Source organism: Musa acuminata, chromosome BXJ1-8, assembly GCF_036884655.1.
Source record: "Musa acuminata AAA Group cultivar baxijiao chromosome BXJ1-8, Cavendish_Baxijiao_AAA, whole genome shotgun sequence".
Classification (NCBI taxonomy): domain Eukaryota; kingdom Viridiplantae; phylum Streptophyta; class Magnoliopsida; order Zingiberales; family Musaceae; genus Musa; species Musa acuminata.
The window spans coordinates 40,094,485-40,108,162 of NC_088334.1; the positions used below are offsets into that span (position 1 = coordinate 40,094,485).

Here is a 13,678-nt window from a genome sequence, read left to right on the forward strand (position 1 = left end):
CGGCCAAAAGACTTACTTAAAACTCTCTTTTAAGCTTTTCAATTTTTCCAGCATTATGGCCAACAATAAATATGTCATTAACATATATATAGCAGGAGAATAATGAAATCATCATCTAAAAATTTCTTCATAAAACATACAATGACCAGACAAGGTTCTAGGATGGGTGACCCCCTGGGAAGTCTTCGTGTTGCACTCCTTTTTGCGCCCCGAGCGGCCAAAACCTCTCCCGTCGACCTCCGAGGCGATGGTTTTGGGCCTCGGAATTTGCCGTGACCGCTACGCAGTCAGTCTCGTGGGGCTCGGAGAGAGCTTTCGGGAATGGGGCCGCAATAGCGATTCCGAGTTCGTTCGAGAAAGTCCCGATGGTTTCGGCGCGCGCTTGCCGTGTCCGGTACGCGGTCGGCCCGGTCGTCGATGCGCCGTCCGCGACGTGCACAAAGGCGAGGGACGACGCACACAAAACGAGTGCGATCATACCAGCACTAAAGCACCGGATCCCATCAGAACTCCGAAGTTAAGCCTGTTTGGGCGAGAGTAGTACTAGGATGGGTGACCCCATGGGAAGTCCTCGTGTTGCACTCCTTTTTGCGCCCCGAGCGGCCAAAAGACTTACTTAAAACTCTCTTTTAAGCTTTTCAATTTTTCCAGCATTATGGCCAACAATAAATATGTCATTAACATATATATAGCAGGAGAATAATGAAATCATCATCTAAAAATTTCTTCATAAAACATACAATGACCAGACATGGTTCTAGGATGGGTGACCCCCTGGGAAGTCCTCGTTTTGCACTCCTTTTTGCGCCCCGAGCGGCCAAAACCTCTCCCGACGACCTCCGAGGCGATGGTTTTGGGCCTCGGAATTTGCCGTGACCGCTACGCAGTCAGTCTCGTGGGGCTCGGAGAGAGCTTTCCGGAATGGGGCCGCAATAGCGATTCCGAGTTCGTTCGAGAAAGTCCCGATGGTTTCGGCGCGCGCTTGCCGTGTCCGGTACGCAGTCGGCCTCGTGGGCATCGGAGGGATCCGACAATGGCGATTCCGAGATCGTTCGAGAGGTTTCGGGGCTCCGGTCGTCGATGCGCCGTACGCGACGTGCACAAAGGCGAGGGACGACGCATACAAAACGAGTACGATCATACCAGCACTAAAGCACCGGATCCCATCAGAACTCCGAAGTTAAGCCTGTTTGGGCGAGAGTAGTACAAGGATGGGTGACCCCCTGGGAAGTCCTCGTGTTGCACTCTTTTTTGCGCCCCGAGCGGCCAAAAGACTTACTTAAAACTCTCTTTTAAGCTTTTCAATTTTTCAAGCATTATGGCCAACAATAAATATGTCATTAACATATATATAGCAGGAGAATAATGAAATCATCATCTAAAAATTTCTTCATAAAACATACAATGACCAGACATGGTTCTAGGATGGGTGACCCCCTGGGAATTCCTCGTGTTGCACTCCTTTTTGCGCCCCGAGCGGCCAAAACCTCTCCCGTCGACCTCCGAGGCGATGGTTTTGGGCCTCGAAATTTGCCGTGACCGCTACGCAGTCAGTCTCGTGGGGCTCGGAGAGAGCTTTCGGGAATGGGGCCGCAATAGCGATTCCGAGTTCGTTCGAGAAAGTCCCGATGGTTTCAGCGCGCGCTTGCCGTGTCCGGTACGCGGTCGGCCTCGTGGGCATCGGAGGGATCCGACAATGACGATTCCGAGATCGTTCGAGAGGTTTCGGGGCTCCGGTCATCGATGCGCCGTCCGCGACGTGCACAAAGGCGAGGGACGACGCACACAAAACGAGTGCGATCATACCAGAACTAAAGCACCGGATCCCATTAGAACTCCGAAGTTAAGCGTGCTTGGGCGAGAGTAGTACTAGGATTGGTGACCCCCTGGGAAGTCCTCGTGTTGCACTCCTTTTTGCGCCCCGAGCGGCCAAAAGACTTACTTAAAACTCACTTTTAAGCTTTTCAATTTTTCCAGCATTATGGCCAACAATAAATATGTCATTAACATATATATAGCAGGAGAATAATGAAATCATCATCTAAAAATTTCTTCATAAAATATACAATGACCAGACATGGTTCTAGGATGGGTGACCCCCTGGGAAGTCCTCGTGTTGCACTCCTTTTTGCGCCCCGAGCTGCCAAAACCTCTCCCGTCGACCTCCGAGGCGATGGTTTTGGGCCTCGGAATTTGCCGTGACCGCTACGCAGTCAGTCTCGTGGGGCTCGGAGAGAGCTTTCCGGAATGGGGCCGCAATAGCGATTCCGAGTTCGTTCGAGAAAGTCCCGATGGTTTCGGCGCGCGCTTGCCATGTCCGTTACGCGGTCGGCCTCGTGGGCATCGGAGGGATCCGACAATGGCGATTCCGAGATCGTTCGAGAGGTTTCGGGGCTCCGGTCGTCGATGCGCCGTCCGCGACGTGCACAAAGGCGAGGGACGACGCACACAAAACGAGTGCGATCATACCAGCACTAAAGCACCGGATCCCATCAGAACTCCGAAGTTAAGCCTGCTTGGGCGAGAGTAGTACTAGGATGGGTGACCCCCTGGGAAGTCCTCGTGTTGCACTCTTTTTTGCGCCCCGAGCGGCCAAAAGACTTACTTAAAACTCTCTTTTAAGCTTTTCAATTTTTCAAGCATTATGGCCAACAATAAATATGTCATTAAGATATATATAGCAGGAGAATAATGAAATCATCATCTAAAAATTTCTTCATAAAACATACAATGACCAGACATGGTTCTAGGATGGGTGACCCCCTGGGAATTCCTCGTGTTGCACTCCTTTTTGCGCCCCGAGCGGCCAAAACCTCTCCCGTCGACCTCCGAGGCGATGGTTTTGGGCCTCGAAATTTGCCGTGACCGCTACGCAGTCAGTCTCGTGGGGCTCGGAGAGAGCTTTCGGGAATGGGGCCGCAATAGCGATTCCGAGTTCGTTCGAGAAAGTCCCGATGGTTTCAGCGCGCGCTTGCCGTGTCCGGTACGCGGTCGGCCTCGTGGGCATCGGAGGGATCCGACAATGGCGATTCCGAGATCGTTCGAGAGGTTTCGGGGCTCCGGTCGTCGATGCGCCGTCCGCGACGTGCACAAAGGCGAGGGACGACGCACACAAAATGAGTGCGATCATACCAGCACTAAAGCACCGGATCCCATCAGAACTCCGAAGTTAAGCCTGCTTGGGCGAGAGTAGTACTAGGATGGGTGACCCCCTGGGAAGTCCTCGTGTTGCACTCCTTTTTGCGCCCCGAGCGGCCAAAAGACTTACTTAAAACTCTCTTTTAAGCTTTTCAATTTTTCCAGCATTATGGCCAACAATAAATATGTCATTAACATATATATAGCAGGAGAATAATGAAATCATCATCTAAAAATTTCTTCATAAAACATACAATGACCAGACAAGGTTCTAGGATGGGTGACCCCCTGGGAAGTCTTCGTGTTGCACTCCTTTTTGCGCCCCGAGCGGCCAAAACCTCTCCCGTCGACCTCCGAGGCGATGGTTTTGGGCCTCGGAATTTGCCGTGACCGCTACGCTGTCAGTCTCGTGGGGCTCGGAGAGAGCTTTCGGGAATGGGGCCGCAATAGCGATTCCGAGTTCGTTTGAGAAAGTCCCGATGGTTTCGGCGCGCGCTTGCCGTGTCCGGTACGCGGTCGGCCTCGTGGGCATCGGAGGGATCCGACAATGGCGATTCCGAGATCGTTCGAGAGGTTTCGGGGCTCCGGTCGTCGATGCGCCGTCCGCGACGTGCACAAAGGCGAGGGACGACGCACACAAAACGAGTGCGATCATACCAGCACTAAAGCACCGGATCCCATCAGAACTCCGAAGTTAAGCCTGTTTGGGCGAGAGTAGTACTAGGATGGGTGACCCCATGGGAAGTCCTCGTGTTGCACTCCTTTTTGCGCCCCGAGAGGCCAAAAGACTTACTTAAAACTCTCTTTTAAGCTTTTCAATTTTTCCAGCATTATGGCCAACAATAAATATGTCATTAACATATATATAGCAGGAGAATAATGAAATCATCATCTAAAAATTTCTTCATAAAACATACAATGACCAGACATGGTTCTAGGATGGGTGACCCCCTGGGAAGTCCTCGTTTTGCACTCCTTTTTGCGCCCCGAGCGGCCAAAACCTCTCCCGACGACCTCCGAGGCGATGGTTTTGGGCCTCGGAATTTGCCGTGACCGCTACGCAGTCAGTCTCGTGGGGCTCGGAGAGAGCTTTCCGGAATGGGGCCGCAATAGCGATTCCGAGTTCGTTCGAGAAAGTCCCGATGGTTTCGGCGCGCGCTTGCCGTGTCCGGTACGCGGTCGGCCTCGTGGGCATCGGAGGGATCCGACAATGGCGATTCCGAGATCGTTCGAGAGGTTTCGGGGCTCCGGTCGTCGATGCGCCGTACGCGACGTGCACAAAGGCGAGGGACGACGCACACAAAACGAGTACGATCATACCAGCACTAAAGCACCGGATCCCATCAGAACTCCGAAGTTAAGCCTGTTTGGGCGAGAGTAGTACAAGGATGGGTGACCCCCTGGGAAGTCCTCGTGTTGCACTCTTTTTTGCGCCCCGAGCGGCCAAAAGACTTACTTAAAACTCTCTTTTAAGCTTTTCAATTTTTCAAGCATTATGGCCAACAATAAATATGTCATTAACATATATATAGCAGGAGAATAATGAAATCATCATCTAAAAATTTCTTCATAAAACATACAATGACCAGACATGGTTCTAGGATGGGTGACCCCCTGGGAATTCCTCGTGTTGCACTCCTTTTTGCGCCCCGAGCGGCCAAAACCTCTCCCGTCGACCTCCGAGGCGATGGTTTTGGGCCTCGAAATTTGCCGTGACCGCTACGCAGTCAGTCTCGTGGGGCTCGGAGAGAGCTTTCGGGAATGGGGCCGCAATAGCGATTCCGAGTTCGTTCGAGAAAGTCCCGATGGTTTCAGCGCGCGCTTGCCGTGTCCGGTACGCGGTCGGCCTCGTGGGCATCGGAGGGATCCGACAATGACGATTCCGAGATCGTTCGAGAGGTTTCGGGGCTCCGGTCATCGATGCGCCGTCCGCGACGTGCACAAAGGCGAGGGACGACGCACATAAAACGAGTGCGATCATACCAGAACTAAAGCACCGGATCCCATTAGAACTCCGAAGTTAAGCGTGCTTGGGCGAGAGTAGTACTAGGATTGGTGACCCCCTGGGAAGTCCTCGTGTTGCACTCCTTTTTGCGCCCCGAGCGGCCAAAAGACTTACTTAAAACTCACTTTTAAGCTTTTCAATTTTTCCAGCATTATGGCCAACAATAAATATGTCATTAACATATATATAGCAGGAGAATAATGAAATCATCATCTAAAAATTTCTTCATAAAACATACAATGACCAGACATGGTTCTAGGATGGGTGACCCCCTGGGAAGTCCTCGTGTTGCACTCCTTTTTGCGCCCCGAGCGGCCAAAACCTCTCCCGTCGACCTCCGAGGCGATGGTTTTGGGCCTCGGAATTTGCCGTGACCGCTACGCAGTCAGTCTCGTGGGGCTCGGAGAGAGCTTTCCGGAATGGGGCCGCAATAGCGATTCCGAGTTCGTTCGAGAAAGTCCCGATGGTTTCGGCGCGCGCTTGCCATGTCCGTTACGCGGTCGGCCTCGTGGGCATCGGAGGGATCCGACAATGGCGATTCCGAGATCGTTCGAGAGGTTTCGGGGCTCCGTTCGTCGATGCGCCGTCCGCGACGTGCACAAAGGCGAGGGACGACGCACACAAAACGAGTGCGATCATACCAGCACTAAAGCACCGGATCCCATCAGAACTCCGAAGTTAAGCCTGCTTGGGCGAGAGTAGTACTAGGATGGGTGACCCCCTGGGAAGTCCTCGTGTTGCACTCCTTTTTGCGCCCCGAGCGGCCAAAAGACTTACTTAAAACTCTCTTTTAAGCTTTTCAATTTTTCCAGCATTATGGCCAACAATAAATTTGTCATTAACATATATATAGCAGGAGAATAATGAAATCATCATCTAAAAATTTCTTCATAAAACATACAATGACCAGACATGGTTCTAGGATGGGTGACCCCCTGGGAAGTCCTCGTGTTGCACTCCTTTTTGCGCCCCGAGCGGCCAAAACATCTCCCGTCGACCTCCGAGGCGATGGTTTTGGGCCTCGGAATTTGCCGTGACCGCTACGCAGTCAGTCTCATGGGGCTCGGAGAGAGCTTTCCGGAATGGGGCCGCAATAGCGATTCCGAGTTCGTTCGAGAAAGTCCCGATGGTTTCGGCGCGCGCTTGCCGTGTCCGGTACGCGGTCGGCCTCGTGGGCATCGGAGGGATCCGACAATGGCGATTCCGAGATCGTTCGAGAGGTTTCGGGGCTCCGGTCGTCGATGCGCCGTCCGCGACGTGCACAAAGGCGAGGGACGACGCACACAAAATGAGTGCGATCATACCAGCACTAAAGCACCGGATCCCATTAGAACTCCGAAGTTAAGCCTGCTTGGGCGAGAGTAGTACTAGGATGGGTGACCCCCTGGGAAGTCCTCGTTTTGCACTCCTTTTTGCGCCCCGAGCGGCCAAAAGACTTACTTAAAACTCTCTTTTAAGCTTTTCAATTTTTCCAGCATTATGGCCAACAATAAATATGTCATTAACATATATATAGCAGGAGAATAATGAAATCATCATCTAAAAATTTCTTCATAAAACATACAATGACCAGACAAGGTTCTAGGATGGGTGACCCCCTGGGAAGTCTTCGTGTTGCACTCCTTTTTGCGCCCCGAGCGGCCAAAACCTCTCCCGTCGACCTCCGAGGCGATGGTTTTGGGCCTCGGAATTTGCCGTGACCGCTACGCAGTCAGTCTCGTGGGGCTCGGAGAGAGCTTTCCGGAATGGGGCCGCAATAGCGATTCCGAGTTCGTTCGAGAAAGTCCCGATGGTTTCGGCGCGCGCTTGCCGTGTCCGGTACGCGGTCGGCCTCGTGGGCATCGGAGGGATCCGACAATGGCGATTCCGAGATCGTTCGAGAGGTTTCGGGGCTCCGGTCGTCGATGCGCCGTCCGCGACGTGCACAAAGGCGAGGGACGACGCACAAAAAACGAGTGCGATCATACCAGCACTAAAGCACCGGATCCCATCAGAACTCCGAAGTTAAGCCTGCTTGGGCGAGAGTAGTACTAGGATGGGTGACCCCCTGGGAAGTCCTCGTGTTGCACTCCTTTTTGCGCCCCGAGCGGCCAAAAGACTTACTAAAAACTCTCTTTTAAGCTTTTCAATTTTTCCAGCATTATGGCCAACAATAAATATGTCATTAACATATATATAGCAGGAGAATAATGAAATCATCATCTAAAAATTTCTTCATAAAACATACAATGACCAGACATGGTTCTAGGATGGGTGACCCCCTGGGAAGTCCTCGTGTTGCACTCCTTTTTGCACCCCGAGCGGCCAAAACCTCTCCCGACGAACTCCGAGGCGATGGTTTTGGGCCTCGGAATTTGCCGTGACCGCTACGCAGTCAGTCTCGTGGGGCTCGGAGAGAGCTTTCCGGAATGGGGCCGCAATAGCGATTCCGAGTTCGTTCGAGAAAGTCCCGATGGTTTCGGCGCGCGCTTGCCGTGTCCGGTACGCGGTCGGCCTCGTGGGCATCGGAGGGATCCGACAATGGCGATTCCGAGATCGTTCGAGAGGTTTCGGGGCTCCGGTCGTCGATGCGCCGTCCGCGACGTGCACAAAGGCGAGGGACGACGCACACAAGACGAGTGCGATCATACCAGCACTAAAGCACCGGATCCCATCAGAACTCCGAAGTTAAGCCTGCTTGGGCGAGAGTAGTGCTAGGATGGGTGACCCCCTGGGACGTCCTCGTGTTGCACTCCTTTTTGCGCCCCGAGCGGCCAAAAGACTTACTTAAAACTCTCTTTTAAGCTTTTCAATTTTTCCAGCATTATGGCCAACAATAAATATGTCATTAACATATATATAGCTGGAGAATAATGAAATCATCATCTAAAAATTTCTTCATAAAACATACAATGACCAGACATGGTTCTAGGATGGGTGACCCCCTGGGAAGTCCTCGTGTTGCACTCCTTTTTGCGCCCCGAGCGGCCAAAACCTCTCCCGTCGACCTCCGAGGCGATGGTTTTGGGCCTCGGAATTTGCCGTGACCGCTACGCAGTCAGTCTCGTGGGGCTCGGAGAGAGCTTTCCGGAATGGGGCCGCAATAGCGATTTCGAGTTCGTTCGAGAAAGTCCCGATGGTTTCGGCGCGCGCTTGCCATGTCCGGTACGCGGTCGGCCTCGTGGGCATCGGAGGGATCCGACAATGGCGATTCCGAGATCGTTCGAGAGGTTTCGGGGCTCCGGTCGTCGATGCGCCGTCCGCGACGTGCACAAAGGCGAGGGACGACGCACACAAAACGAGTGCGATCATACCAGCACTAAAGCACCGGATCCCATCAGAACTCCGAAGTTAAGCCTGCTTGGGCGAGAGTAGTACTAGGATGGGTGACCCCCTGGGAAGTCCTCGTGTTGCACTCCTTTTTGCGCCCCGAGCGGCCAAAAGACTTACTTAAAACTCTCTTTTAAGTTTTTCAATTTTTCCAGCATTATGGCCAACAATAAATATGTCATTAACATATATATAGCAGGAGAATAAAGAAATCATCATCTAAAAATTTCTTCATAAAACATACAATGACCAGACATGGTTCTTGGATGGGTGACCCCCTGGGAAGTCCTCGTGTTGCACTCCTTTTTGCGCCCCGAGCGGCCAAAACCTCTCCCGTCGACCTCCGAGGCGATGGTTTTGGGCCTCGGAATTTGCCGTGACCGCTACGCAGTCAGTCTCGTGGGGCTCGGAGAGAGCTTTCGGGAATGGGGCCGCAATAGCGATTCCGAGTTCGTTCGAGAAAGTCCCGATGGTTTCAGCGCGCGCTTGCCATGTCCGGTACGCGGTCGGCCTCGTGGGCATCGGAGGGATCCGACAATGACGATTCCGAGATCGTTCGAGAGGTTTCGGGGCTCCGGTCATCGATGCGCCGTCCGCGACGTGCACAAAGGCGAGGGACGACGCACATAAAACGAGTGCGATCATACCAGAACTAAAGCACCGGATCCCATTAGAACTCCGAAGTTAAGCGTGCTTGGGCGAGAGTAGTACTAGGATTGGTGACCCCCTGGGAAGTCCTCGTGTTGCACTCCTTTTTGCGCCCCGAGCGGCCAAAAGACTTACTTAAAACTCACTTTTAAGCTTTTCAATTTTTCCAGCATTATGGCCAACAATAAATATGTCATTAACATATATATAGCAGGAGAATAATGAAATCATCATCTAAAAATTTCTTCATAAAACATACAATGACCAGACATGGTTCTAGGATGGGTGACCCCCTGGGAAGTCCTCGTGTTGCACTCCTTTTTGCGCCCCGAGCGGCCAAAACCTCTCCCGTCGACCTCCGAGGCGATGGTTTTGGGCCTCGGAATTTGCCGTGACCGCTACGCAGTCAGTCTCGTGGGGCTCGGAGAGAGCTTTCCGGAATGGGGCCGCAATAGCGATTCCGAGTTCGTTCGAGAAAGTCCCGATGGTTTCGGCGCGCGCTTGCCATGTCCGTTACGCGGTCGGCCTCGTGGGCATCGGAGGGATCCGACAATGGCGATTCCGAGATCGTTCGAGAGGTTTCGGGGCTCCGGTCGTCGATGCGCCGTCCGCGACGTGCACAAAGGCGAGGGACGACGCACACAAAACGAGTGCGATCATACCAGCACTAAAGCACCGGATCCCATCAGAACTCCGAAGTTAAGCCTGCTTGGGCGAGAGTAGTACTAGGATGGGTGACCCCCTGGGAAGTCCTCGTGTTGCACTCCTTTTTGCGCCCCGAGCGGCCAAAAGACTTACTTAAAACTCTCTTTTAAGCTTTTCAATTTTTCCAGCATTATGGCCAACAATAAATATGTCATTAACATATATATAGCAGGAGAATAATGAAATCATCATCTAAAAATTTCTTCATAAAACATACAATGACCAGACATGGTTCTAGGATGGGTGACCCCCTGGGAAGTCCTCGTGTTGCACTCCTTTTTGCGCCCCGAGCGGCCAAAACCTCTCCCGTCGACCTCCGAGGCGATGGTTTTGGGCCTCGGAATTTGCCGTGACCGCTACGCAGTCAGTCTCATGGGGCTCGGAGAGAGCTTTCCGGAATGGGGCCGCAATAGCGATTCCGAGTTCGTTCGAGAAAGTCCCGATGGTTTCGGCGCGCGATTGCCGTGTCCGGTACGCGGTCGGCCTCGTGGGCATCGGAGGGATCCGACAATGGCGATTCCGAGATCGTTCGAGAGGTTTCGGGGCTCCGGTCGTCGATGCGCCGTCCGCGACGTGCACAAAGGCGAGGGACGACGCACACAAAATGAGTGCGATCATACCAGCACTAAAGCACCGGATCCCATTAGAACTCCGAAGTTAAGCCTGCTTGGGCGAGAGTAGTACTAGGATGGGTGACCCCCTGGGAAGTCCTCGTTTTGCACTCCTTTTTGCGCCCCGAGCGGCCAAAAGACTTACTTAAAACTCTCTTTTAAGCTTTTCAATTTTTCCAGCATTATGGCCAACAATAAATATGTCATTAACATATATATAGCAGGAGAATAATGAAATCATCATCTAAAAATTTCTTCATAAAACATACAATGACCAGACAAGGTTCTAGGATGGGTGACCCCCTGGGAAGTCTTCGTGTTGCACTCCTTTTTGCGCCCCGAGCGGCCAAAACCTCTCCCGTCGACCTCCGAGGCGATGGTTTTGGGCCTCGGAATTTGCCGTGACCGCTACGCAGTCAGTCTCGTGGGGCTCGGAGAGAGCTTTCCGGAATGGGGCCGCAATAGCGATTCCGAGTTCGTTCGAGAAAGTCCCGATGGTTTCGGCGCGCGCTTGCCGTGTCCGGTACGCGGTCGGCCTCGTGGGCATCGGAGGGATCCGACAATGGCGATTCCGAGATCGTTCGAGAGGTTTCGGGGCTCCGGTCGTCGATGCGCCGTCCGCGACGTGCACAAAGGCGAGGGACGACGCACAAAAAACGAGTGCGATCATACCAGCACTAAAGCACCGGATCCCATCAGAACTCCGAAGTTAAGCCTGCTTGGGCGAGAGTAGTACTAGGATGGGTGACCCCCTGGGAAGTCCTCGTGTTGCACTCCTTTTTGCGCCCCGAGCGGCCAAAAGACTTACTAAAAACTCTCTTTTAAGCTTTTCAATTTTTCCAGCATTATGGCCAACAATAAATATGTCATTAACATATATATAGCAGGAGAATAATGAAATCATCATCTAAAAATTTCTTCATAAAACATACAATGACCAGACATGGTTCTAGGATGGGTGACCCCCTGGGAAGTCCTCGTGTTGCACTCCTTTTTGCGCCCCGAGCGGCCAAAACCTCTCCCGTCGACCTCCGAGGCGATGGTTTTGGGCCTCGAAATTTGCCGTGACCGCTACGCAGTCAGTCTCGTGGGGCTCGGAGAGAGCTTTCGGGAATGGGGCCGCAATAGCGATTCCGAGTTCGTTCGAGAAAGTCCCGATGGTTTCAGCGCGCGCTTGCCGTGTCCGGTACGCGGTCGGCCTCGTGGGCATCGGAGGGATCCGACAATGACGATTCCGAGATCGTTCGAGAGGTTTCGGGGCTCCGGTCATCGATGCGCCGTCCGCGACGTGCACAAAGGCGAGGGACGACGCACATAAAACGAGTGCGATCATACCAGAACTAAAGCACCGGATCCCATTAGAACTCCGAAGTTAAGCGTGCTTGGGCGAGAGTAGTACTAGGATTGGTGACCCCCTGGGAAGTCCTCGTGTTGCACTCCTTTTTGCGCCCCGAGCGGCCAAAAGACTTACTTAAAACTCACTTTTAAGTTTTTCAATTTTTCCAGCATTATGGCCAACAATAAATATGTCATTAACATATATATAGCAGGAGAATAATGAAATCATCATCTAAAAATTTCTTCATAAAACATACAATGACCAGACATGGTTCTAGGATGGGTGACCCCCTGGGAAGTCCTCGTGTTGCACTCCTTTTTGCGCCCCGAGCGGCCAAAACCTCTCCCGACGACCTCCGAGGCGATGGTTTTGGGCCTCGGAATTTGCCGTGACCGCTACGCAGTCAGTCTCGTGGGGCTCGGAGAGAGCTTTCCGGAATGGGACCGCAATAGCGATTCCGAGTTCGTTCGAGAAAGTCCCGATGGTTTCGGCGCACGCTTGCCGTGTCCGGTACGCGGTCGGCCTCGTGGGCATCGGAGGGATCCGACAATGGCGATTCCGAGATCGTTCGAGAGGTTTCGGGGCTCCGGTCGTCGATGCGCCGTCCGCGACGTGCACAAAGGCGAGGGACGACGCACACAAAACGAGTGCGATCATACCAGCACTAAAGCACCGGATCCCATCAGAACTCCGAAGTTAAGCCTGCTTGGGCGAGAGTAGTGCTAGGATGGGTGACCCCCTGGGACGTCCTCGTGTTGCACTCCTTTTTGCGCCCCGAGCGGCCAAAAGACTTACTTAAAACTCTCTTTTAAGCTTTTCAATTTTTCCAGCATTATGGCCAACAATAAATATGTCATTAACATATATATAGCTGGAGAATAATGAAATCATCATCTAAAAATTTCTTCATAAAACATACAATGACCAGACATGGTTCTAGGATGGGTGACCCCCTGGGAAGTCCTCGTGTTGCACTCCTTTTTGCGCCCCGAGCGGCCAAAACCTCTCCCGACGAACTCCGAGGCTATGGTTTTGGGCCTCGGAATTTGCCGTGACCGCTACGCAGTCAGTCTCGTGGGGCTCGGAGAGAGCTTTCCGGAATGGGGCCGCAATAGCGATTCCGAGTTCGTTCGAGAAAGTCCCGATGGTTTCGGCGCGCGCTTGCCGTGTCCGGTACGCGGTCGGCCTCGTGGGCATCGGAGGGATCCGACAATGGCGATTCCGAGATCGTTCGAGAGGTTTCGGGGCTCCGGTCGTCGATGCGCCGTCCGCGACGTGCACAAAGGCGAGGGACGACGCACACAAAACGAGTGCGATCATACCAGCACTAAAGCACCGGATCCCATCAGAACTCCGAAGTTAAGCCTGCTTGGGCGAGAGTAGTACTAGGATGGGTGACCCCCTGGGAAGTCCTCGTGTTGCACTCCTTTTTGCGCCCCGAGCGGCCAAAAGACTTACTTAAAACTCTCTTTTAAGCTTTTCAATTTTTCCAGCATTATGGCCAACAATAAATATGTCATTAACATATATATAGCAGGAGAATAATGAAATCATCATCTAAAAATTTCTTCATAAAACATACAATGACCAGACAAGGTTCTAGGATGGGTGACCCCCTGGGAAGTCTTCGTGTTGCACTCCTTTTTGCGCCCCGAGCGGCCAAAACCTCTCCCGTCGACCTCCGAGGCGATGGTTTTGGGCCTCGGAATTTGCCGTGACCGCTACGCAGTCAGTCTCGTGGGGCTCGGAGAGAGCTTTCCGGAATGGGGCCGCAATAGCGATTCCGAGTTCGTTCGAGAAAGTCCCGATGGTTTCGGCGCGCGCTTGCCGTGTCCGGTACGCGGTCGGCCTCGTGGGCATCGGAGGGATCCGACAATGGCGATTCCGAGATCGTTCGAGAGGTTTCGGGGCTCCGGTCGTCGA

General features: G+C 52.8%; 20 non-coding genes across 20 annotated transcripts; all 20 read left to right on the top strand.

Moving 5' to 3' along the window:
- The first annotated feature begins 466 nt into the window (after positions 1-466).
- LOC135589494 (5S ribosomal RNA) lies at positions 467-585 on the top strand. Its single transcript, XR_010476901.1, has one exon. It is a non-coding gene; the product is annotated as a 5S ribosomal RNA (ribosomal RNA).
- A 544-nt stretch (positions 586-1,129) lies between these two features.
- On the top strand, positions 1,130-1,248 carry LOC135590592 (5S ribosomal RNA). Its single transcript, XR_010477999.1, has one exon. It is a non-coding gene; the product is annotated as a 5S ribosomal RNA (ribosomal RNA).
- A 544-nt stretch (positions 1,249-1,792) lies between these two features.
- Positions 1,793-1,911, top strand: LOC135589837 (5S ribosomal RNA). Its single transcript, XR_010477243.1, has one exon. It is a non-coding gene; the product is annotated as a 5S ribosomal RNA (ribosomal RNA).
- Positions 1,912-2,455: 544 nt separating this feature from the next.
- Positions 2,456-2,574, top strand: LOC135592009 (5S ribosomal RNA). The gene has a single exon (XR_010478774.1). It is a non-coding gene; the product is annotated as a 5S ribosomal RNA (ribosomal RNA).
- A 544-nt stretch (positions 2,575-3,118) lies between these two features.
- LOC135591968 (5S ribosomal RNA) lies at positions 3,119-3,237 on the top strand. Its single transcript, XR_010478734.1, has one exon. It is a non-coding gene; the product is annotated as a 5S ribosomal RNA (ribosomal RNA).
- A 544-nt stretch (positions 3,238-3,781) lies between these two features.
- On the top strand, positions 3,782-3,900 carry LOC135589495 (5S ribosomal RNA). Its single transcript, XR_010476902.1, has one exon. It is a non-coding gene; the product is annotated as a 5S ribosomal RNA (ribosomal RNA).
- A 544-nt stretch (positions 3,901-4,444) lies between these two features.
- LOC135590594 (5S ribosomal RNA) lies at positions 4,445-4,563 on the top strand. Its single transcript, XR_010478000.1, has one exon. It is a non-coding gene; the product is annotated as a 5S ribosomal RNA (ribosomal RNA).
- A 544-nt stretch (positions 4,564-5,107) lies between these two features.
- Positions 5,108-5,226, top strand: LOC135589838 (5S ribosomal RNA). The gene has a single exon (XR_010477244.1). It is a non-coding gene; the product is annotated as a 5S ribosomal RNA (ribosomal RNA).
- A 544-nt stretch (positions 5,227-5,770) lies between these two features.
- On the top strand, positions 5,771-5,889 carry LOC135591969 (5S ribosomal RNA). Its single transcript, XR_010478735.1, has one exon. It is a non-coding gene; the product is annotated as a 5S ribosomal RNA (ribosomal RNA).
- A 544-nt stretch (positions 5,890-6,433) lies between these two features.
- On the top strand, positions 6,434-6,552 carry LOC135589520 (5S ribosomal RNA). The gene has a single exon (XR_010476928.1). It is a non-coding gene; the product is annotated as a 5S ribosomal RNA (ribosomal RNA).
- A 544-nt stretch (positions 6,553-7,096) lies between these two features.
- Positions 7,097-7,215, top strand: LOC135591970 (5S ribosomal RNA). Its single transcript, XR_010478736.1, has one exon. It is a non-coding gene; the product is annotated as a 5S ribosomal RNA (ribosomal RNA).
- A 544-nt stretch (positions 7,216-7,759) lies between these two features.
- Positions 7,760-7,878, top strand: LOC135590382 (5S ribosomal RNA). Its single transcript, XR_010477790.1, has one exon. It is a non-coding gene; the product is annotated as a 5S ribosomal RNA (ribosomal RNA).
- Positions 7,879-8,422: 544 nt separating this feature from the next.
- Positions 8,423-8,541, top strand: LOC135591972 (5S ribosomal RNA). The gene has a single exon (XR_010478737.1). It is a non-coding gene; the product is annotated as a 5S ribosomal RNA (ribosomal RNA).
- A 544-nt stretch (positions 8,542-9,085) lies between these two features.
- Positions 9,086-9,204, top strand: LOC135589839 (5S ribosomal RNA). The gene has a single exon (XR_010477246.1). It is a non-coding gene; the product is annotated as a 5S ribosomal RNA (ribosomal RNA).
- A 544-nt stretch (positions 9,205-9,748) lies between these two features.
- On the top strand, positions 9,749-9,867 carry LOC135591973 (5S ribosomal RNA). The gene has a single exon (XR_010478738.1). It is a non-coding gene; the product is annotated as a 5S ribosomal RNA (ribosomal RNA).
- Positions 9,868-10,411: 544 nt separating this feature from the next.
- LOC135589521 (5S ribosomal RNA) lies at positions 10,412-10,530 on the top strand. Its single transcript, XR_010476929.1, has one exon. It is a non-coding gene; the product is annotated as a 5S ribosomal RNA (ribosomal RNA).
- Positions 10,531-11,074: 544 nt separating this feature from the next.
- Positions 11,075-11,193, top strand: LOC135591974 (5S ribosomal RNA). Its single transcript, XR_010478739.1, has one exon. It is a non-coding gene; the product is annotated as a 5S ribosomal RNA (ribosomal RNA).
- A 544-nt stretch (positions 11,194-11,737) lies between these two features.
- On the top strand, positions 11,738-11,856 carry LOC135589840 (5S ribosomal RNA). The gene has a single exon (XR_010477247.1). It is a non-coding gene; the product is annotated as a 5S ribosomal RNA (ribosomal RNA).
- Positions 11,857-12,400: 544 nt separating this feature from the next.
- On the top strand, positions 12,401-12,519 carry LOC135590384 (5S ribosomal RNA). Its single transcript, XR_010477791.1, has one exon. It is a non-coding gene; the product is annotated as a 5S ribosomal RNA (ribosomal RNA).
- Positions 12,520-13,063: 544 nt separating this feature from the next.
- On the top strand, positions 13,064-13,182 carry LOC135591975 (5S ribosomal RNA). Its single transcript, XR_010478740.1, has one exon. It is a non-coding gene; the product is annotated as a 5S ribosomal RNA (ribosomal RNA).
- Positions 13,183-13,678: the final 496 nt, after the last annotated feature.